The sequence below is a fragment of the Loxodonta africana genome, chromosome 22 (assembly GCF_030014295.1).
Source record: "Loxodonta africana isolate mLoxAfr1 chromosome 22, mLoxAfr1.hap2, whole genome shotgun sequence".
NCBI lineage: Eukaryota > Metazoa > Chordata > Mammalia > Proboscidea > Elephantidae > Loxodonta > Loxodonta africana.
In genome coordinates, this window is record NC_087363.1 from 62540470 (window position 1) to 62565886 (window position 25417).

General features: G+C 42.2%; 1 non-coding gene across 1 annotated transcript; it reads right to left on the bottom strand.

Annotated features, from left to right (window-relative positions):
* Window positions 1-2319: 2319 nt before the first annotated feature.
* On the bottom strand, window positions 2320-2446 carry LOC111750642 (small nucleolar RNA SNORA27). The gene has a single exon (XR_002785744.1). It is a non-coding gene; the product is annotated as a small nucleolar RNA SNORA27 (small nucleolar RNA).
* Window positions 2447-25417: the final 22971 nt, after the last annotated feature.

Here is a 25417-nt window from a genome sequence, read left to right on the forward strand (position 1 = left end):
AAAATTCAAAGTTCTCCAGGATCCATTATTACCGTTTTCAGAGGATAGGCAAGTGTCCAGCTCTTAAAGCACTTCTACAGAATGCAAAGGTCAGAGATCTGCAGACTCTTGTCTCTCACTCTCTTCATAGACTTACAAATACTAAATCAAGCATTTACAGTTAAATTGTGGTTCCCTTTCCATTTTAATGACCCGTTTTATGCAATCAGGTTGGTCATTCAATGAATTCAATTCCGTTATAAGGACAACTCCAAACACCAAATTGACCTTTTCAGCCTAGGATTTTTTTTTTTTTTAGGTCCTGGTCAATGTCTGCTTCACTCTTATTCAGTGTTTTCTCATCTATTTTTTCTTCTGCCTTCCACTTTTTCGTTCTTCTCGTAGATACCCTCACTCATATACATGTTCTCACATCATACCCTTTAATTTATTCTCATGGTCTCCTTTATTTTCCCTGAGTCAAATAAAGATATTGATTAAAATCTACTCTATTCCGTCTATCCAACAAGTATCTGAGTTCTGGGCACTATTCTAGGCATTTCAGTTACAGCTGAGAACAAGTCAGACAAGATCCCTGGAATTCATGGAATTCATATCCTTGTGGGGGAAACAAACAAACGCATCACTAACTTGTGCTTCCTTCCCCGCTGCTGTTCATCGTGACCTGTAGTCATTATAGACTGTGGGTGCACATTACCTGATTTGATCTTCCCACCCATTGGGGCTGGTGGAGCAAGTTCCACTGACCCCATTTTACAGATATTATTGAACAACAAAGTAAACCGAGGCCATTAATTCCTTCATGCAACAACCATCTAACCACCTACAATATGACAGATATATTTTAGGCTTTGGGAGCTATATCAGTCGACAATATTGACACGGACATTATCTTCATTACTTTACTGAGGAATACCAATAAAGAAGATGGCAAGTAAAATACAATATAAAGTAAAACAGAAAATAAGTGGTGAATTTAAAATAGTGTTCAGCAGTCCTGACTTGAGTCTGCTACCCTCATATATAGCATGGCTGCTCCCCACAAATGATCACTTGACCCAAACCCACCTCCTCTTCCTTCCCTGGAGGATGAGACACCAGCATCAAAATCTATCCTCATCTCAGTGGCTGCTACGTAGGGAAGGTCTAAAGAACTTCCATAATTCCCAACCAAGACAATGATGCTACTTCACAAGGCATTCCGCTGGCCCCGCCTCCTCTAACCACCTCTACTGTTCAACATTGTACTGAAAGTCTTTAGCAGCGCGATGTGGTAATATATATAAGACGAGATAAGGTAATCGACAGCCCGCCTTCTACCTCAGGCAGTTTGGCTCCAGAGACAAAGCTCCTAACCATTGAGCTATGCTGCCTCTCACCAAAGAAGTCCTTCATAAACAAAAAATACAATTAACAAAAGTTAAGGCTTACATTTTGTCCATACGAAAAGTATCAAGTTATGCATGACGTACGCTAACATAAACAAAGGACAAAACGGGAATAGATATTTGGAACGCATCACAAAACAGGAATCAGTATTTGGAACACATAAAGAGCCAAAGATACGCCAAGCCAAGCAGAAACCCTAAAGCAAAAAAATCCCTGAAAATACACTCAGCTTCAACTAGGGACCAAAGTAACCAGTCGTTGGTGAGTCAGTTCTGACTCGCGGTGACCCCGCGTGTGCGGAGTAGAAGTGCGTTCCATAAGGTTCTCAAGGCTGTAATCTTTTGGAAACAGATGACCAAGTCTTTCTTCTGAGACACTTCCGGGTCAGTTTGAACCGCCAACTTTTGGGTAGAATCTAGTGCTTGACCATTCGCGCCACCCAGGGACTCCTGATAACTGCATATTAAAGTAAAAACAGAATTCCTTTTCAACCTTCTCAGATAGGGAAAAACTATGCCTGACCTCACAAAGTATTGATGACAGTGTGTGCTTCTCATAGAAATATGCGTTGCTGTAACCACTTCTGAGAACAATTTGGCAACATAAGAGTAATTTTAAAAGAACATAATCTGCAAATCAATAATTCTACTTTTTTATTGACTTCTTTTTAATTGTGCTTTTTTTTTTTTTTTAGGTGAAGGTTTACAGAGCATATTAGTTTCTCATTAAACAGTTAATATACAAGTTGTTTTGTGACATTGGTTGCCAACCCCTTGATGTGTCAACACTCTCCCTTTCTTCTCCCCAGGTTCCCTATTTCCATTTGTCCAGTTTTCCTGTCCCTTCCTGCCTTCTCGTCTTTGCTTTTGGGCTGGTGTGTCCTTTAGTCTCCTACGCACAAATTGAACTATGAAGCACATTCCTATTTCAACTTATTTCCTCTGATAAGATACAAAACAAACACCCAATTTGCCTGAGTTTTAATAGTATATTTCCTTTGCCCCACTTGAATGACCAATAAAGATGCAAGTCCAGTTGGCAGAGTGAAAAGCAGGTATCAACAATTCCACTTCCAAATATATACCCTATGGGAAGCCTTACATTTGTGTCTCAGAAAACTGTTCAAGAATAGACCAGCATTTGTGAAACTGTATTATAACTAACCTAAATGTCCATCAATAGAAGAATAGATAATTAGGATGGAACACAGCAGAATTTAAGATGAAAAAGTTGTACCTATATGATTCAATATGGACAGATATCAAAAGTATAATACCAAGTGAAAAAAGCTCATTGTGGAAGGTTCCCTCTCACTCTCTCCTTTCACCCATGCCTGACCCCTCTGACAAGACAAATTTTCATGCAGCCAACTTTCTACTAGGAATAGCATGTTACAAGTTCTGAGTATTTTTAACACTCAACACAATACCCTATTTATGAGTACATATTTTTTTTTATGTAATTGGTAGAAAAAGAAGGACAAGCTCTGGAACCTCAAGTCCCTAACATAGGATACGGTAGGAGAGGAAGTGGGAATAGAGAGCAGTAAAGTGAATGTCAACATTATCTGTTTTGTTTCCTTTATGAAAAAATACAAAACATCCCAAACCCCACGAAGAGTCTCAGCGACATCTTCGATCACATGCCGAACGGCATGGACAAGGTGGAGCATCAGCTGGCCTTGCTGCAGGGGCTGCTGGAGGCCATCCCAGGTGCTGGAGGCCTGGGGGACCGGAACTGGCGGCCTGCCCAGGAGCAGAGGCTGATGATAAAGCTCCAGAAGATAGTGGAGAGCATTGAAGAAGCCATGCCAAACACCTCGCGGATGCTGCAGCTGCTGCTCAGCGACCTTTATACAATCACGGTCCCCATGGGAACCCTCAGAAAGGATGATGAGAGGCTGAAGGACAAGTTTGAAAACACTGCCTCCTAGAACATGGCAAACAGCCTCCCCCAAATGAAGGACTTGGTGTGTGGAGCTGCCTCCATGAGGCCACATTCACCTCTAGAACGTCAGAGAGTCCCGACAGTGGGAGCCAGTGGCTGTGCAAACCTCTGAGTCACTCCCAACGCCACCCTTCCCCAGACTACCCAAGACCAAGGCTGTTGGTCCCACCCAGGCCTCACAGCCTATCCTGGGCCCCAAGTTCCTGCAGACCATGTGGCATTACAAGATGATGCATGACTTGTTTTCTTCACCAGGAGTCTGGAGCCAGGACAGCCTCAAGTGTTCCAGGTTGGGCCTGAATTTCAGCCTGGGCTGCATGGAGCCTGGGCCAGCATATACATGGACCCTTGCTAGGGTGTGGCCACACTTGCATCGAAATTTGTTCCAGGGCCTAGTCTGATACCTGCACCTTGGCCTGTGTTGGAACCTGGGCCTTCTCAGGAGCCTTGCTCTGCTCACACCACTGGAGGCTAGCCTATGCCCCCAGGAGGCTGGCCTACTCCTGGAGACTGGCCTGGGGGAAACACTTGTTCTCTTCCAGTGCTTAGGCCTCTTCCAGCCTGGCTTAGGCCAGTTAGGCCCTCTGTAGCTTATTTAGCTCCAGCACCAGCCCAGCCCAGCCCTCCAGGACCCCACCACCAGCCACGGAGCTGGGCTCAGCTTTGTCCCATCCACTGCAGCCTCAGCAGCCTCATCACTCCGTGGCCCACCAGCTCCAGGCTGTCACAGAAAAGTGGAAAGAGTTGTATTCCTTACAAGCGGGGGCTCCCAGGGATGGGGGCACCAAGCCCCCCAGGAGGTAATACATGAGTCTTCTTGGTCTGCCATTTAGTGGATGAAGACCATTACCACCTCCACAGTAGCCAAGGTAGCTGCCAGACAGTCAGGGATGTTCCTGCCATCAATATGACCACCATAGTCATGACCATGGCCTCAGCCAGCCCTTTTGGGGTGCTGGCAGGCGATCTGAGCACCAGAATCACCTGTGGAGCCACCACATTTGTGACCTTCACTGATGACATTGACTTAGAAGGCTTCTACTACAGCTACTTGTCTCCTTCACAATCTGGTGCCAACATCTCCCTCTTTCCCCCAACTCCCCTAACACCATGCTGTTCATGCCCATGCTGACTGTGCAATGAGCCTTGAGACTGAAGACAAGAAGAAAGCTGGGAAGTCCTCCGCGAGCTACATTCCCAGATGTCTACTAGGCATGACTCCCTGAAAGAAGAGTTTTCCCAGCTGTCATCCAAGCTGCAACAGCACTTGATGTACTTACCTAATATGGGAGCATCTTCCAAGCTCAGTGAATGTATTGCAGGAGAAGCCTGGCAGCCCCCAGAAATCCAGGCTAGAGGAGGAAGAGGAACTTGAGAGAGTCTGGGGCAATCATATAGAAATGATAAAAGATGGCTACTACATTATGTGGGACAGAACCACGAAGAAGCTCTAGGCTCACCTGGTTGAATACAAGAATATACAGGCTCGTGTTAAAAAATAAAACAAACTAGAAATGAACAAGGTGAATAAAGGCATGATAGAGTAGGAGTTGAAAGAGAAAGCCAACAGGAGTACCCTGGCAGACAAGGCAAGCCAGGCCAACCTGGAAACAGTGACGATGGAGCTGCATGAGATGATTCATGGAATGCCACTCAAGTTCTCTGTCTACAAGGGTGACTGGAAGAAGACCATGGAGCAGCTGAACAAAGATGTGAGCACCAAAATTCTAAGGGTTAAGAGTTTGGGAGTGGCTAGGCTAGGTGGTTCTTCTCTCTTTACATTGCACAAGCTACTGTTCTCATTCTAAGCAGGGTTTAAGCCAGTGTGTTCTCTGACCTGAACCATCTTCCATTCTTTCCCTGCTGCCATCCCTAGTATACAAAATGGCAAGATGGTGTTTTTAAAATAGCAATTCTGGTGTTATCACACTGCTTAAAACTCTCAATGGCTGTCCATTGCTTTTCAGATACAGATAAAAAAAACATATCCCCATAAACACTGGGCCTTTATTAGTTTAGATTTCGACTTTCATACTGCACAATTTTCCCTCTCACTCTCTCCCATCAGTTATACCCGTCTTTCAGTACTCCAACATACCCTGACCCCTATGTCCAAGACAATTTTCACACAGCCAGCTATCCATATCGCTTGTCCTTCGGCGCTCACTCCAAGCATACTGTCTTCAGTGAAGCTTCCATGGTGGATATCTGGTCCCCTTTAGGCCAGGTTATTTGACTCAGTGTTCGCAAAAAGCCATCTTGCTTCCTTCAGAACATTGTCTCGGTTGGGGACTTACATTTAACTGTTTATTGTGCCTGCTGATTCTCACTCATGGTGAATTATTCCCTTGTATGTGTTATCTGTAGGAATTTCTCCCTTTCACTCCACAGGCAAGGCAACCAGAACTTTAGCCCATGCTCCCCTTACTGCTTTTCAGTTTTCTCTTTGTTTCTGGCCCCTGGCGCTTTTTTTTTTTTTTTTTTTAACTTTTGGAGTTCAGCTCCCCATTCAAAATGTTCCTTATTATATTCCATCAGTGTTCGAGGTATTTTGAAACTGGATTTCTTGTCATCCTAGAATATACTACAGGAAATAGAATTACTCTATCTTAAACTGTAAATATGTACTTATTCTATTATTTAATATATTCTACTACGTCGTAATCTTCATGAGAGTAGTGAATGTGCTGTCGTAGCTCATCACTGTCCCCAGTTTGCTGTTTTTAATGGTACCTGGTACAAAGTAGATGCTCAACAAATACCTGAATGAATGAACAGAACAGAGTTAGAGGGTAGGGGATTTACCTTGGAGCACCTTCCTGAATAGCAGGCTGATGGAATTTAACCCAAGGTGATACGACAAATTCCAAGGTGCTCAACATTCCCCCAAGCACTTGCAGTAGAAAGCCTCAGGGTCTTTGATCACCAGAAAGTGTGGCTCTCCCACTAGTCTAATGTCCTTAGTCTGTAATCCATTTTTCACTCCATCCATCCTCACACTTAAGGTTCTGTTTTCTTCATTAATTCTGACGTCAGCAGACTGAATTCCTCTGAGGCCCAAGGCGCTAAAGCTCTTCCTTCAAATATAAAAGGCACTTTTTTAAAAGACAGGCATAATTTTTTCCCCACAAGATTTTGTGCAACAATATTACCAATTAGCCCTTTGTACCATCCGAATAAATTGCCTACTAGTCATCACTTTAAGGGATTAATTGACCATGCAAATATCAAGAGACACACAGACACAAAAAATCTGCTGCTGAAGAGAGACCTAGTTAAGACCTCTTTAAGTATTTCTCCTTGAGAGCAAAACTCCTTCACACTGTAATCCTATCGCATCATTTGAATAAAACTTACAAAGTCCACTTAAATTTTTTGTGCCTAGGATCATCTCCCATTTGTTTCTTCTTTGCCATCTAGAATTGGTCAGTTTTTCTTTTGAGATTTCAAATTCACACAAAAAAGGCAGTATGTTAGAAGGTAAACATTAGAACTCAGGCTGTCTTTTCACCTCTCTTGTTGTACCTCAAAGAGATCAATCACAGCAACGTTCACTCCGGAAGACAGGAGAAGTCTAAGCTCATCTAAGCTATGGGCAGAGTCTGAATGCTGGTAATGGGAGGTTCCTTAGGCAATTCTCTAAATCCAGTGGACAGGGCAGTGGTGGTTCGGTGGTAGAATCCTCACCTTCCGTGCAGGAGACCTGGGTTCAATTCCCAGCCAATGCACCGCGAGCACAGCCACTACTCACCTGTCAGTGGAGGCTTACATGTTGCTGCGATGCTGAACAGGTTTCAGCAGAGCTTCCAGACTAAGATGAAACAGGAAGAAAAGCCTAATGATCTACTTCTGAAAATCAGCCAGTGAAAACCCTATGGATCATAATAATCCAGTTCTATTGTACATGGAGTCACCGTGACAAGGACAACTCCACAGCAGCTAACAACAAGTCCAATGGTACGTTGGCGGGGGGGGGGGTGGGCAGTGAATAAGGTAGAGTTTATTAGGCAAGGTCCCAGCAGGAAAAGTATGGCACAAATAGAATAATGAGGAGCAATTTAATAAAGGAATTGTTTATAAAGGGTGTAAGAAAACCACAAAAGATGTAACAGCACAGCGATGCTAGTGCCAGCAGAGCTGTCACCATCCCCTAGCTGCTTGAAGGGACAAGGGTAGAGAATGGCTATATGGTTATCAGAACTTGGAAAGAAAGAGGTATATGGAGAGGGCCACCTTCCAAGGAGCGGCGATCTTTGTTGAGATCACAGCCTGTCCAAAGTGACCCCTAGGAGGGAGCAAGGAAATACAATGCCCCGGTCTTCTTTTCCTTCCTCCCTCCCACTCCTGCCAGGGCTCCCCATGGACTGATTCTAAAAGAGAGCCAGAAGGCAGGGGAGTTTGCTAAGGCAGCCCACAGACCTCAGCCTGCTGAGAATAGAATATGGTGAAAAAAAGTTGAAGATATATCTGGAGAGTAATACAGAAGATTACAACACACCAGAGATCAGATACATGCAGGGAAAGCTCTTAAAAACACAGATTCCAGATAGACACTGGACTCTTACTGAATCAGAGGCAGAGCAGTATGATCCCAGGCACCTGAATTTTGGGAAAGCTTCACAGGCAATTCTGATGCATCCCTGTGATTAAACTAATTTTAACCTTTAGTTTACAACTCTTGCTAGCCCAGAAAAATTAAAAATCTTGGTGATGAAAGGAAACCCTGGTGGCATAGTGGTTAAGTGCTACGGCTGCTAACCAAAGAGTCAGCCATTCGAATCTGCCAGGCACTCCTTGGAAACTCTATGGGGCAGTTCTACTCTGTCCTGTAGGGTTGCTATGAGTCGGAATCAACTCGACAGCGCTGGGTATTGGGTACTTGTACTGGGTACTGGTGATGAAAACTTATCTTCATATAACCAATGGTCAGTTTTCATTGATTATCCAAAGAAATGGAGATGTTTAGGAACCCAGGTATTTAGCTACTGCAGAGTTTCACCCTCTTCACACTGGTTATGGTGCTGGTGGTTAACATATTTAAATACTTATTGGTTGGTGTCTTAGTCATCTAGTGCTGCCATAACAGAAGTACCACAAGTGGAAGGCTTTAACAAAGAGAAATTTATTTCCCCACAGTAAAGTAGGCTACAAGTGCAAATTCAAGGCATCAGCTCCAAGGGAAGGTTTTCTCTCTCTGTCAGCTATGGAAGAAGGTCCTTGTCCTCAATCTTCCCATGGTTGAGGAGCTTCTCAGGCGCAGGGATCCTGGGTCCAAAGGACACGCTCTGCTCCTGGTGCTGCTTTCTTGGTGGTATGAGGTCTGCAACTCTCTGCCTGCAGGCCACACCCCAGGGAAACTCCCTTTACCTTGGATCAGGGAGGTGACCTGAGTAAGGGTGGTGGTACAATCCCACCCTAATTCTATCAACATAAAATTACAATCACAAAATGGAGGACAACCACACAATACTGGGAATCATGGCTTAACCAATGTGACACATATTTCTAGGGGGACACAATTTAATTCATGACTCTCGGTAAATAGCCACTGGCCTAAACCCCCAGGTATCCAACCTCTACCTTAGCTGTCCAGAACTTCTTCAGTCCAGCAACTAAAGAGTTAACACGTAGACTACACTTTAGTAGCCAATATCTTTAAAAAACAGCTACTGTCAAGTGGGCTCGGACTCAGGGTGACCCCACGGTGTCAGAGTAGAACTATGCTTCGCAGGGTTTTCAGTGGCTGATTTTTTGGAAGTAGATCACCAGGCCTTTCTTCCAAGCCACCTTTGGGTAGACTCAAAACTCCAACCTTTTGGTTAGCAGTCCAGCACGTTAACTTTTTGTACTACCTAGAGACTTCCCCATTCTGACTAGATACATTGAACGCCAAGTCCCAATTTTCAACAGAAGACCTGATCTACTCTTCAACCATAGGTTACTTTTTACCAGGGCTTCTAAATTGTGAACTTGATAAACCTCTGGCAGAATTATTAATGACCAAAACAGCCAAAGACTACTATAAAAGAGACAAAGAGGTCTAGGATGATTTGCTCCTAAAGAAGCAGCAGTGACTCATATCTCTTTTCCCTATACCAGTTTTTCAACATTGAAACCCAGTAATTGCCAAGCTTTAGTCTGAGGCTAATAGGAAGATCATAATCATGAGAGAATGCCATTTGCATGAAAATCCCCCATTCAAAGCTCAGCTCTGTCACAACCAGGTGCTTGAGCTCGGTCAAGTTATTTAAACTCTGGGCCTCAGTTTCCTCCTCACTTAAAGATTCAAACACACACACACGCACAGACACAAAAGCAAAAGCCAAAAGTCTATCTCAGCATTTCTGGATAAAGTACTGTAGTTCAAAACAGACCTCATGTTTTGATTTGTTGGTCAGAAAGACCAAAGAAAGAAAGAAAAAGGAGAAAGATTTTTAAAAAGTTAAAAAGAGCAGGAAAAATAACCATATAAATAATAGGAAGCCATTATGTTTCGGGGAGCACAGGCCTACTGACCTTGCACACACTTCACACTCGCTGAAGTCCTCGCAGGTCAGTGTCCTTAAATCCAATGTACTGAAGGGGAGACCAAACTCTGCAAGCAGCACACCCAAGAGCACACAGTAGCAGAAACAATCTCCCAGCTCTGGTTTCTTTGACTCCCAAAAGATGCTCTTACATGCTACTTATGGCCATAAAATCATCAACTTATGGTTCCATTAGTATAAACAATACCTTTACAATTGCTTACCAGGCTTCACTTAAATTCCATTGCAGAAAATGCCAGAGTATTGGTTTTGAATGTGAGACCTTTATAAACCTGTTGTATAAAAAAGGTACACTTTTTTAAAGACCTTTGTATTTACTTGACTTGTCTAAGTTCTATATTCCTAATATGCTAGAGTCAACCTCATAAGTGTTTTTAGAAATCTGTAAGCCCAGCTATTGATTTCTCCTTTTGCAAGACATTTATGTGTTGATTAACATGATTGACATCAAAGTAATTCATGTCTCAAGAATCCTAGCTGTAACAAGAGAGCACTTTCTCTGAAAACTTAAGGTTTGATCACATGATCAGAGTCTTTGCAACTGTTTTCCATCCCAAGATAGATAGATTTTATCTTCGGTCTCCCATCACATCTGGGAAAATGGTCTCATGAGATCTAGCAACATGCTATTTAATAAAGACCACTATGGTGATGAGAAAAGAAATAGTTTTCTGAATCTTGCAAGAAAAGAATAAGGAAAAGGTTTTTTTTTTTTTTCCTTTAATTCAATGATTTTCTGTTTAATACACTGGCTTTGGTTGCTACATTTTAGAACCTGTGAGAAATTCATCACTGTAACTTACTTTTATCTCATATGGGACTCAGAAGTTGCCAAGAGCTTTTGCCTCCTAAGCTCAGGAAATCCACACTACAGTCACATGAGGCTTATGTTCCTACTGTCCCCACTTTTCGGAGAGGTGAAGGATTTGTCTCAGGTGACAGTTCTTAAGAGTGACAGCATGTTAGAGAAGCAGAATCTCCAGCTCCACCCCAACCTCCTGAATCAAAAACACGGGGGTTTTAACAAGTCCTCCAGGTCATTCTGATGACGTTTAAGACCAATGCTCCACACCAGATTGCTTAGCATTTCCTGATAAAACTCACCTGGGACATTATTCGTTAACCAGGGCTTCCAGCTGGTGACACTGATAAACCTCTGAGAGCCCCTCCCACAGAAACTGTCTCAGATGGGGACGAAGTGTCTACATTTTCAATAGGAACCACAGGTGATTCTCCTACTCTGGCAAGTTTGGGAAATCCTACCCTGTACCCTTTCCACTAGGTGTCATCCTTAAAACATCAGCATCGACATCACAACCCCTGAATCAGAATCAGCATTTTTAACAAAATTCTCAGGTAACTTACATACACAGTAAAGTTTGAGAAACGCTGTCCTACATCACAGTATAGGGTTGCCATATTTAGCAAGTAAGTATTTGCTATATATAAAAAATATGTATATAGGGCATACTAATACATAAGTCCCTCAGTGGCGCAAATGGTTTGCATTCAGCTACTAACCAAAGGTTGGCAGTTTGAATGTACCCAGCAGTGCCATGGAAGAAAGATCTGGCAATCTACTTCCATAAGATTCCAAACCAAATCCAAACCCACTGCCATCGAGTCGATTCTGACTCATAGCGACCCTACAGGACAGAGTAGAACTGCCCCGTAGAGTTTCCAAGGAGCACCTGGTGGTTTCGAACTGCCGACCTCTTGGTTAGCAGCCATAGCACTTAACCACTATGCCACCAGGGTTTCCTCCATAAGATTACAACCATGGAAAACCCTATGGATCGCAGCCCTACTCTGACACTTACAGGGTCGCCATGAGTCGATCAACTTTACGGCAATTTGTTTGGTTTTGGGGATTCGTACATACATACTTATACAATAAAACCTGCAAAAGTCAGAACCTGTGTAAGGTGGCAACCTGTCAGAGAAGGAAAACTCAAGTATTTTCCCTTAAAATGAGCGCTAGAATAGTAGTAAGACTGCGCCCTGTCTAAGGAGGAAAACTTTCGAGACCCGGAAAAACAAGACAGTCGTGTCAAGTTACAGCTCTCACAGGTTTCACTGCATAAGCATACATATTTATACTAAAAAAATCAGTCGTTGTTTATCTGAAATTCAAATTTACCTGGGCATCCTGTATTCCATCTGGTAACCCTACCACAACAGCTTCTCCGAGGGTTTAGGGGTGAACTGGATAGGTTCACCGGAATGATGCCTGAACAGGAAAGCCAGAGACTTGATTTTGGTTGCTAAAAGCATCCTTTTTAGGATTGTGTTTCTTATCACCAAATTGAATAATAGAGCAACCCTCAAAAGGAATGACATTTCCATTAGTTGAAAGACTAGTGAATCCAGATGATCTTGTCTAATCTTTAGGTACTGAAATTTCTTCCTGGAGACATCTATATCAGTCCCTGCCCTTAAAGCTAACAGCTTGTTCTCTGGAAGGCAGCCCTGAGCTCAGAGGATCTCCTCCCTCAAACAGCCTCAGAAACATCACGTGGTCATTTCTTGTGATGGAACCACATCTTTTAAAGTTAAAATGGCAGGTCGTTTATCTTGTTCCTTTTTAAACACCACTATATGTTAGTGCTGGAAAGGCTCCTGTAAATCTCTGAATTCAACCTCATCTTTTCGTAGCAGTATGTTTAACAGCTAATATTTATGGAAGGTCTCTGGGTGGTGCAAACAGTTTGCTCTCAGCTACTAACCTAAAGGCTGGCATTTCAAACCCACCCAGCTGCACCACAGAAGAAAGGCCTGGTGATCTGCTTCTGTAAAGTTCACAGCCAAAAAAAATCCTATGGAGCCGTTCTACCCTGTAACATATGGGGTCGCCATGAGTCAGAACTGATCCAAAGATAATTTTTTTTTTTTTTTAACATTTATGGAGCAATTACCAAACTTCTGTAATTATAGTAAATAATATAGCATTCAAACTCAAAAAGAAAATATAATGATTTCCACTTTAATTGTAATATCATGGTTAACTTTAGTCAATACTTCGTGCTGGGCAACGTGCTAACGTGCTTTACATGTATTCACTCATTCTATCTTTACGCCAACCCTTTAAGGTAAATATTATTAGTAGTCCACTTTGTAGATGAGGTGAATTGCTTTCCCAAAGTACACACAGCTGGTAAACAACTGAGCTGAGATTCGAACACAGTGGAAGATCTCCAAAGCCTTCTCTGTTACCACTGCTAGAGGAGGCAACTCAGAATCAAAGAATGTAAACTATTTTCCTGGTATTAGAGCCACAATTTGAACTCAAACCTGTTCTTTTAAACATCATCCTTTATGTAGGGAAACTGAAGGCCTAAAGTGGGTAAGTGACCAGACTAGGGTCTCAACATGACTAGTGACTCAATCAGTGCCAAGCAGGGGCAGATTATCCAATAGGCAATGTAAGCGCAATGCTTACTTTCCTCACCAGATCACATGTAGTGAACAATTGCACATTTTTTCACCACATCAAAACTCAGATCCTAGGTCTGGCTGGCATCTGTCTCTCTCCCAACTCCACAGCATCTACCTACAGAATCAAAGCAACCTTCCAAATTTACAATCCCTGACAGGGGAGGATGACCAAGTAAGCAAGGTAAGCACGGGCTTACTTGTGCTTACTTACTAATCTATAGTGAAATTGTTCACTACAGACGATCTGGTAAGCAAGGTAAGCACATGCTTACCTTGCCTATTGGATACCCCACCCCAATGCCAAAACTCTTCATTGAAGACCCCAGTTCAAAGTTATCAACAGGGTGGATGGATGGATAGGAGGGAACAAAGGCAGGAAGGCTACTTGGAAATCCACATTTGCCACGATTGGTCACCTGGCTGTCCAGACTGTGGTATTGTGTGGACACAATAGAACTGTAGAGGAAGATAAACAAAAGTGAACATACAGAAGCGTATCACCTTGTAAGGTCTCAAGGACTAACATTTGCAGAGTATTGAAATATATTAGAACATTTTTATTCAGCAAGCACACACTGAGTGCTATTTGCCAAAAATTCATCCACTCTTTAGATAGTCAACCTCAGTTACAATAGAATGACAAATAAAGAGTGTTTTAGTCCCTGAGAGGTACAAACGGTTAACGTGCACGGGAGCTAACCAAATCTTTGGTGCTTCGAGTCCACCCAAGGTGCCTGGGAGAAAGGCCTGGTGCTCTAGTTCCAAAAAATCAGCCATTGAGAATACCATGTGCACAATTCCATTATGACACATGTGGGGTTGCCGTAAGTTGGAAATGAGTCAACGGCAACTGGTTTTCCTTTAATCATAATGGAACATATTCCTTGCACACCATGAAATAGTAGGATCAACCCCTTACTCTTGGAATTTTTGGATTTACAATCAATCAGATGTACTTTTTTTATTTAAGTCTCACAGTCACTGTATCTGACCTGCATTATCATATTCTGACTAAGCTACCTGATGGAAGTACAAACCTTGGGCAAGTTACTTATCCTCTCTGATCCTCAGTTTCCCCATTTATAACATATGGGTACAAATAGTATCTGGCTCATAAGGTTGTTGTGAGGATGAACTGGGTTAATATGTGTGAAGCACTCAGAAGGATACCTGGCATTTAGTAAGTGCTATAAAGTGTTACCTATCACTGATAACTGAATTGAAATTTCTTGATCAAAATTTCTTCTAGTAAGGTGCCTGGACCACCTGAGTCAGAATTTCATGGGGTGCTTATTAGGAAAAGTAGCTTCTTCATCTGGGGTCTGAAAAGCTTGCAAACAGCCATCTAAGATTCATCAGTTCATCCCAATCCACCTGGGGCAAAGCAGAATGAAGAACGCCATAGACACAGGGAAAATACTAGCCCAAGAGACAAAAGGGCCACAGAAGCCAGAGACTTCATCAGCCTGAGGCTGGAAGAACTAGACAGTGCCTGGCTACCACCAATGACCACCCTGACAAGGAGCACAACAGAGTCCCTGACGGCGTGGGAGAAAAGTGTGGTGTAGAGCTCAAATTCACGTAAAAAGATCAGACTTAATGGTCTGACTGAGACTAGAGGAACCCTCAAAGACGTGGCCCCCTGACTCTCTGTTAACCCAGAACTAAAACCATTCCTGATGCCAACTCTTCAGACAAAGACGAGACTCGACTATAAAATATAAAATAATAGTCATGAAGAGTGTGCTTCTTAGTTCAAGCAGATACACGGGACGATATGGGCAGCTCCTGTCCACAGGTGGGATGAGAAGGCAGAAAGGGACAAGGACTGGTTGGATGGACATGGGAAACCTGGGGTGGAAAGAGGGAGTGTCCTGTCACGTTATAGGGATTGAAACCAGTGTCGCATAATAATATGGGTATAAATTTTTATATGAGAAATTAGCTTGAGCTGTAAACTTTCACCTAAAGCACAATTAAAAAAAAGGAAAGAAAAGTAGCCTCTTGGGCCTCACCTATTGAATCAGAATCTCCCGTTTTAACTAGTTCCTCCAGGTGATTCTTATATGCACAAATGTTTGAGAAGCCCTGCCTTGGAGGTTAGAAGCCCTAACTAATTCTCAGTGGCAGTATCTTTACAATCCAGCAGTGTGTAAGATGGGCAAGTCCATCAGAAAGGACTCAGACCCTTCCACACATCAGAGTGCCAAATAAAACAGAAGTTTTAGTGGTTTTTTTCAAGAAAAAAAAAAAAACTTTTTTTTTTTTTTTAACAAGTTACCCTAGTAAGATGCAGAATCAAGATTCGCACACATATCTCTGGCTATAAATATCTGCATTCACACAACTTACCAAAGGAATGCAGATCGACCCAGGAGAGAGTCACCAGAGTCTGAAAATGGATTGGAAAGAAGTCTTCCAAAATCCTTCTCTTCTTGTGCCAGACTTCAGGCCACCTTTTCCATTAAACAAACAAACAAAAAAAACACTCTGGCGGCACAGTAGTTAAGTGCTACAGCTGTTAACCAAGAAGTCGGCAGTTCAAATCTGCCAGTCGCTCCTTGGAAACTCTATGGGAAAGTTCTACTCTGTCGTATAGGGTCACTATGAGTTGGAATCGACTCGACGGCAGCGGTTTGGCTTTTTGGTTGTTTCCATTAAACCAGGGTGTCATGACTGGAACTAATCTGTAGCTGTCACTTTTACCCTGAGGCAACTTGGCACTGTACAGTGGATCCCTGAGTCCCTGCTAGAAGAGTGGGGCCTCCCAGTGGCCTGCTGGAACCAATCTTTACAAGCAAGGACATATGTCAATCAGAACCTCACTTGGGAGCAGCCTGTAGCTGCAGGTTGTTAACTTGCTCACACAGAGGGCTGCCTACAACCAGGGTGGGCCTTTTAGTTCAACAATTTCACTTCTGAAAATTTTCTCTAAAACTAGAGTTTTTAAAGATCAGAAGGTCAACCAGCTGGGTTTCTTCTACAGGTCAACGTCATGGTGGTGGGGGAGCAGATGGAGGGAAACAACATGGTGGGGACTGCTATAGATTAAAAGATGCTTATTGGAGCCCTGGTGGCACAGTGGTTAAGAGTTCAGCTGCTCAGCAAAAGGTTGGCAGTTTGAATCCACCAGCTGCTCCTTGAAAACCCTGTGGGGAAGTTCTACTCTGTCCAATAGGGCCGCTATGAGCTGGAATCGGCTCAATCTTTTTGTTTTTGTTTTGTTTTTAAATGAGACACAACCACCGAATGCAATGCCTGGTCCTTGCCTGGCCATTATGCCATGAGAAAGCTACAAAAGGCATTTTGGACAATTGGGAAATTTTAAAGTAAACTTTTTACTAGATGATATCTGGAGATTGTATTTAATTTATTTTGGAATGATAATGGTATAATGAATATGTACAAAAGTGTCCTCGTTTTTATGAGATGTATAGTAAAGCATTGGTATAAAATGTCATGATGGGTGTATTTTATTTTTAAAAGTCTAAGAAAAACAGGGATCAAGCAAATACAGTAGAATGTTAATCAGTTAAATATAGGTGCTGGGTACATATATACATTCATTATACAATCCTTTCTAACTTTCTGTTAATTTGAAACTTACATTGAGAAAATGCAAAGTAAATTAAAAAAAAAAAAAAAGAAGAAGAAAACTTGGAAGGGCCGGTTAGGGCCCAGCAAATTCACTTTGAGAAATTTGTCAATATTCCTTTGTTTATTGAACAAACACATCAAGCAGTAAGAAAATAATTAGGTATTTAAGCTGTCTATTACACTGAAAAAAAAAAATTTTTTTTTATTACATTGTTGTATATGATAATAAAAACTAAGTTTTTTTTTTTAAATATCCAGTAGCTGGAAACTGTTAAACAAATTGTGACTCATGTATAACACGGAGAACTATGCATCTCAGAAACACAATGCTATGATGCCTGTTTGCAAAGTCATATCGAAAGATTAGGATAAGTTGTTAATGTGAAAAAATAACAGGCATGCTGTTTTGTAAATGATGCCACTTTTGTAAAAATAATTATGCATTTATTTAATAGTGATTTTACAAGCTAACATACATTGAGCACACAATATTTTCCAGTCTCTGGATTATTCCATTATCATCACTTTTCCAGATTGGGAAATTAGACCAGGAGAAGCTGAGTAACTTGCCCGTGATCACACAGCTAACAGGAATAGGGATGGAATTCTAACCCAGGTCTGTGGAATATCCGGGTCCCAAACGCTTATGCATTGCACTGTAGCTGTGCACAGGAAGACACTGGGATCAACGCCAGCACGTTAACACTGATTCTGGTTCTGTGGTCAGATGATGAGTACGAGTTTTTCTGTTATGCTTCCCTGTAGTTTTTATTTTTTCTATAGTCTGTATTACCTGTGACTCTTTTTCTAAGTTTAAAGACAAATTCATAAGAAAGATGGGGGAGAAATGCAACAATGACCAGAATTCCCCTTACCTCACCCCAGATCTCCATCATCACCTGGCTGTGTAACCGTGTCTGCTTACTTTGCCATCACCCAGAGAGACTGCTTCTAGTTACCTGGTCTCAATTCCTCTCTCTGTTTACATGGGCCTGGCTTAAACCCAAAGCCCGATCTGCCTAATTTTGTCAAGCCTTCTTGCCTCAATGAATTTCTGCTTTGTAATATCTGTCAGCTTGTTGTACCGTGGGGGCTTGTGTGTTGCTGTGATGCTGGAAGCTATGCCACCGGTATTCAGTACCAGCAGGGTCATCCATGGAGGACAGGTTTCAGCTGAGCTTCCAGACTAAGACAGACTAGGAAGAAGGACCCGGCAGTCTACTTCTGAAAAGCATTAGCCAGTGAAAACCTTATGAATAGCAGCGGAACATTGTCTGATATAGTGCTGGAAGATGAGCCCCCCAGGTTGGAAGGCACTCAAAAGATGACTGGGGAAGAGCTGCCTCCTCAAAGTAGAGTCAACCTTAGTGATGTGGATGGAGTAAAGCTTTCGGGACCTTCATTTGCTGATGTGGCACGACTCAAAATGAGAAGAAACAGCTACAAACATCCATCAATAATCGGAACCTGGACTGTACGAAGTATGAATCTAGGAAAACTGGAAATCATCAAAAATGAAATGGAATGCATAAACATCGATATCCTATGCATTAGTGTGCTGAAATGGACTGGTATTGGCCACTTTGAATCAGACAATCATATAGTCTACTATGCTGGAAATGACAACGTGAAGAGGAATGGTGTTGCATTCATCATCAAAAAGAACATTTCAAGATCTATCCTGAAGTACAATGCTGTCAGTGATAGGATAATATCCATACGTCTACAAGGAAGACCAGTTAATACGACTATTATTCAAATTTACGCACCAACCACTAGGGCCAAAGATGAAGAAATAGATTTTTATTAGCTGCTGCAGTCTGAAATTGATCGAACATGCAATCAAGATGCATTGATAATTACTGGAGATTGGAATGCAAAAGTTGGAAACGAAGAAGGACCAGTAGTTGGAAAATATGGCCTTGGGGATAAAAACAATGCCAGAGATCGAATGATAGAATTTTGCAAGACCAATGACTTTTCATTGCAAATACCTTCTTTCACCAGCATAAACAGCGACTATACACATGGACCTCGCCAGATGGAACACACAGAAATCAAATTGACTACATCTGTGGAAAGAGACGATGGAAAAGAGACTGCAGAATGGACCATCAATTGCTCATATGCAAGTTCAAGCTGAAACTGAAGAAAATCAGAGCAAGTCCACGAGAGCCAAAATATGACCTTGAGTATATCCCACCTGAATTTAGAGACCATCTCAAGAATAGATTTGATGCATTGAACACTAGTGACCGAAGACCAGACGAGTTGTGGAACGACATCAAGGACATCATCCATGAAGAAAGCAAGAGGTCACTGAAAAGACAGGAAAGAAAGAAAAGACCAAGATGGATGTCAGGGGAGACTCTGAACCTTGCTCTTGAGCGTCGCGCAGCTAAAGCCAAAGGAAGAATTGATGAAGTAAAAGAACTGAACAGAAGATTTCAAAGGGCCTTTCGAGAAGACAAAGTAAAGTATTATAATGACATATTCAAAGAGCTGGAGATGGAAAACAAAAAGGGAAGAACACGCTTGGCATTTCTCAAGCTGAAAGAACTGAAGAAAAAATTCAAGCCTTGAGTTGCAATAGTGAAGGATTCCATGCGGAAAATATTAAACGACGCAGGAAGCATCAAAAGAAGATGGAAGGAATACACAGTCATTATACCAAAAAGAATTAGTCAATATTCAACCATTTCAAGAGGTGGCATATGATTAGGAACCGATGGTACTGAAGGAAGAAGTCCAAGCTGCTCTGAAGGCATTGGTGAAAAACAAGGCTCCAGGAATTGATGGAATATCAGTTGAGATGTTTCAACGAACAGATGAAACGCTGGAGGTGCTCACTTATCTATGCCAAGAAATATGGAAGACAGCTTCCTGGCCAACTGACTGGAAGAGATCCATATTTATGCCTATTCCCGTGAAAGGTGATCCAACCGAATACGGAAATTATAGAACAACATCATTAATACCACACATAAACAAAATTTTGCTGAAGATCATTCAAAAACGGCTGCAGCAGTATATCGACAAGGAGCTCCCAGAAATTCAGGCTGGTTTCAGGAGAGAACCAGGGATATCATTGCTGATGTCAGATGGATCCCGGCTGAAAGCAGAGAATACCAGAAGGATGTTTACCTGTGTCTTATTGACTATGCAAATGCATTCGACTGTGTGGATCATAACACACTATGGATAACACTGCAAAGAATGGGAATTCCAGGACGCTTAATTGTGCTTATGAGGAACCTTTACATAGATCAAAAGGCAGTTGTTCAAATAGAGCAAGGGGATACTGTTTGGTTTAAAGTCAGGAAAGGTGTGCGTCAGGGTTGTATTCTTTCACCATACCTATTTAATCTGTATGCTGAGCAAATAACCTGAGAAGCTGGACTATATGAAGAAGAACGGGGCATCAGGATTGGAGGAAGACTCATTAACAACCTGCGTTATGCAGATGACACAACCTTCCTTGCTGAAAGTGAGGAGGACATGAAGCACTTACTAATGAAGATCAAAGACCACAGCCTTCAGTATGGATTCCACCTCAACATAAAGAAAACAAAAATCTTCACAGCTGGACCAATGAGCAACATCATGATAAACGGAGAAAAGATTGAAGTTGTCAAGGATTTCATTTTACTTGGATCCACAATCAACAGCCATGGAAGCAGTAGTCAAGAAACCAAAAGACCCATTGCATTGGGCAAATCTCCTGCAAAGGACCTCTTCAAAGTGTAGAAGAGCAAAGACGACACCCTGGAGACTAAGGTGCGCCTGACCCAAGCCATGGTATTTTCAATCACATCATATGCATGTGAAAGCTGGACAATGAATAAGGAAGACAGAAGAAGAGTTGACACCTTTGAATTGTGGTGTTGGTGAAGAATATTGAATATACCATGGACTGCCAAAAGGACGAACAAATCTGTCTTGGAGGAAGTGTGGCCAGAATGCTCCTTAGAGGCAAGGATGGCAAGATTACGTCTTACATACTTTGGACATGTTGTTAGGAGGGATGAGTCCCTGGAGAAGGACATCATGCTTGGCAGAGTACAGGGTCAGTGGAAAGGAGGAAGACCCTCAACAAGGTGGACTGACACAGTGGCTGCAACAATGAGCTCAAGCATAACAACGATTGTAAGGATGGCGCAGGACTGGGCAGTGTTTCGTTTTGTTGTGCATAGGGTTGCTATGAGTTGGAACCGACTCAAGGGCATCTAACAACAACAACAACAATATCTGCTACTTTGTTGTCGATTGTATTTTCCAAAGATGGCCATGACACTGTCTCCTATCCCACTTGGTCTTCTTAATATGTGAACTTGCCCCTCCCCCGTCAAGAAGTGGTGTCTATATCCCTTCTCCTTGAACCTGGGGGAAGCTTTGGACTGACTGCCACAATCAGTAGAGTTTGGCAGAGTGATTCTGTACGAATCCTCAGGCTAGATCATAAAAGGTGATATAGGTTCTACCTGATTCTCCCTCTTTAGGGATGTTTGCTCTTGAGACTCAGCTGCCATGCTGTGAGAAAGCCCAGGCCACACACAGAGGTCATGTATAGGTGTTCCAGCTAACAGTTTCATTGAAGGTCCTAACTGGCAGTTAGCATCAACCACCAGACAAGTAAGTGAGGAAGACTTTGAGATGACTCTGGGCCTAGCACCATCTGACTGCAACTACACAAGAGACCCAAGCAAAAGCCACCTAGATAGATAGCTACTATTGAGTAGACTCATGGTAACCATATGTACTTCAGAATAAAATGTTGCCTGGTGCTGTATCATCCTCAGAATTGCTGGCATATTCAAGGCCATCATGGCAGCTATTGTGCTAATCCGTCTCTTCAAGGGTCTTCTTTTTTTTTTTTTTTAAATAATTTTTATAGTGCTTTAAGTGAAAGTTTACAAATCAAGTCAGTCTCTCATAGAAAAGTGTATATACACCTCGCTATGTACTCCTAGTTGCTCTCCCTTTAATGAGACAGCACACCCTTCCCTCCACTCTCTATTTTCCTGTCCATTCAGCAAGCTTCTGACCGCCTCTGCCCTCTCATCTCCTCTACAGACAGGAGCTGCCCACATAGTCTCATGTGTCTACTTGATCCAAGAAGCTCACTCTTCACCAGTATCATTTTCTATCCCATAGTCCAGTCCAATCCTTGTCTGAAGAGTTGGCTTTGGGAATGATTCCAGTCTTGAGCTAACTGAAGGTCTGGGGACCATGACCTCCAGGGTCCTTCTAGTCTCAGCATGACCATTAAGTCTAGTCTTTTTATGAAAATTTGAGGTCTACATCCCACTGCTCTCCTGCTCGCTCAGGGGTTCTCTGTTGTGCTCCCTGTCAGGGCAGTCATAGGTTGTATCTGAGCACCACCTCGTTCTCCTGGTCTCAGGCTGGTGTAGTCTTTGGTTTCTGTGACCCTTTCTGTCTCTTGAGCTCATAATTACCTGTGTCTTTGGTGTTCTTCATTTTCTTTTGCCCCAGGTGGGCTGAGATCAATTGATGGATCTTAGATGGCCGCTTGTTAGCGTTTAAGACCCCAGACGCCACTCTCCAAAGTGGCACGCACAATGATTTTTAATAGATTTTATTACGCCAATTGACCTAGATGTCCCCTGAAACCATGGTCCCCAAACCCCCACCCCTGCTACGGTGGCCTTAGAAGCATTCAGTTTATTCAGGAAACTTCTTTGCTTTTGGTTTAGTCCAGTTGTGCTGACCTCTCCTGTATTGTGTGTTGTCCTTCCCTTCACCTAAAATAGTTCTTATCTAATTAGTGAAAACCCCTCTCCCTCCCTCCATCCCCACTCTCCTAACCATCAAAGGATATTTTCTTCTCTGTTTAAACTATTTCTTGAGTTCTTATAATAGTGGTCTCATACAATACTTGTCCTTTTGCTTAATGCCTTCCAGATTCCTCCATTTTATGAAATATTTCACAGATTCATCATTGTTCTTTATCGATATGAAGTATTCCATTGTGTGAACATACCATAATTTATCTATCCACTCATCCATTGATGGGCATCTTGATTGCTTCCATCTTTTTGCTATTGTAAACAGTGCTGCAATGAACTCGGGTGTGCATATGTCTGTTCATGTAAAGGCTCTTATTCCTCTAGGATATATGCCAAGGAGTGGGATTGCTGGATCATATGGTAGTTCTATTTCTAGGTTTTTAAGGAAGTGCCAAACCAATTTCCAAAGTGGTTCTACCATTTACATTCCCACCAGCAGTGTATAAGTGTTCCAGTCTCTCCACAGCCTCTCCAACATTTACTATTTTGTGTTTTTTTGGATTAATGCCAGCCTTGTTGGGGTGAGATGGAATCTCACTGTAGTGTTGATTTGCATTTCTCTAATGGCCAATGGGAAGCCCTGGTTGCATAGTGGTTAAGTGCTACAGCTGCTAACCAGGAGGTCAGTAGTTCAGGTCTCCCAGGCGCTCCTTGGAAACTCTATGGGGCAGTTCTACTCTGTACTGCAGGGTTACTATGAGTCGGAATTGACTCGACGGCAGTGGGTTTGGTTTTTGGTTAATGGCTGATGATCATGAGCATTTCCTCATGTATCTGTTAGCTACCTGAATGCCTTCTTTAGTGAAGTGCCTGTTCATATCCTTTGCCCATTTTTTTAATTGGATTATTTGTCTTTTTGTAGCTGAGTTTTTGCAGTATCACATAGATTTTAGAGATCAGATGCTGATCAGAAATATCGTAGCTAAAATCTTTTTCCCAGTCTGTAGGTAATCTTTTTACTCTTTTGGTGAAGTCTTTGGATGAGCATAGGTGCCTGATTTTTAGGAGCTCCCAGTTTCTCTTCTGCATTGTTAGTAATGTTTTGTATACTGTTTATGCCAGGTATTAGGGCTTCTAACGTTGCCCCTACTTTTTCTTCCATGATCTTTATTGTTTTAGATTTTATATTTAGGTCTTTGATCCACTCTGAGTTCTTTTTTTTTTTTTTTTGCATGGTGTGAGGTATGGGTCTTGTTTCATTTTTTTTTGCAGATGGATATGCAGTTATGCCAGCACCATTTGTTAAAAAGACTGTCTTTTCCTCATTCAGCCGACTTTGGGCCTTTGTCGAATATCAGCCACTCCTATGTGGATGGATTTATGTCTGGATTCTCAATTCTGTTCCATTGGCCTAGGTATCTGTTGTTGTACCAGTACCAGGCTGTTTTGACTACTGTTGCAGTATAATAGGTTCTAAAATCAGGTAGAGTGAAGCCTCCCACTTTGTTCTTCTTTTTCAGTAATGTTTTACTTATCCAGGGACACTTTCCCTTCCTTATGAAGTTGGTGATTTGTTTCTTCATCTCATTAAAAAATGCCATTGGATTTTGGATTGGAATTGCATTGTATCTGTAGATCACTTTTGGTAGAATAGACATTTTTACAATGTTAAGTCTTCCTATCCATCAGCAAGGTATGTTTTTCCACCTCTGTAGGTCTCTTTTGGTTTCTTGCAGTAGTGTCTTGTAGTTTTCTTTGTATAAATCTTTTACATCTCTGGTAAGATTTATTCCTAAGTATTTTATCTTCTTGGGGTCTACTGTAAATGCTGATTTCCTTGTCAATGTTCTTTTTGTTAATGTAGAGGAATCCAACTGATTTTTGTATGTTTATCTTGTATCCTGATAACCTGCTGAACTCTTCTATTAGTTTCAGTAGTTTTCTTGAGGATTCTTTAGGGTTCAGGTCATGTCACGCCTCTCCTCAAAATCTCCAATGGCTTCCCATTTCACTCAGAGCAAATGCCTAAGTCCTTACAGAGGACAGTAAACCCTACATGCGTGATCTGGCTGCTGTTATCTCTCCCACCTCATCTCCTCCAAACACTTACTCACCCTCAAACATACCAGGTATACTCCAGCCTCAGGTCTTTTGCAGCTGCTCTTCCCTCTACCTGGAATATTTTTTTCTATATACAGCTACCAAGCTCATTCCCACCCCTTGAGGACTTTGTTCAAATAGAAGCTTTTACTGAGGCTTTCCTGAACTATCCCATGTAAAACTGCAACCCTTCCCACACCGCAGCACTTTCTACCCACATCCCCTCATTTATTTCTCTCCTAGTGCTCATCACCATCTGACATATCATAGACTTCACTTTATTATCTGTATATTGCCTGTCTGTACCACCCCACTACACTATAGCCTCCACAAGGACAGAGATTTCTGCCAGTTGGTTTATTACTAAATCCCCAGTATCTAGAATAACACCTGGCACATAGTAGGTGTTCCATACACAGTTGCCGATCATGAATGAGTGACTGCAGATGGTGGAAACTTCTTGAGCGTAGCTATTACCATGTCATTAATTGAGATTAAACCCAAGTTCTCTGACTTCTACCTTAATATTCACTATACCTCCTGTCTCTTTGGACAGCATAGTGAGTTAAATAGTGTCACCCAAAAATTCATATCCATCCAGATCCTGAGGATGTGACCTTATTTTGGAAATAGAGTAGTTAAGGATCTTGAAAT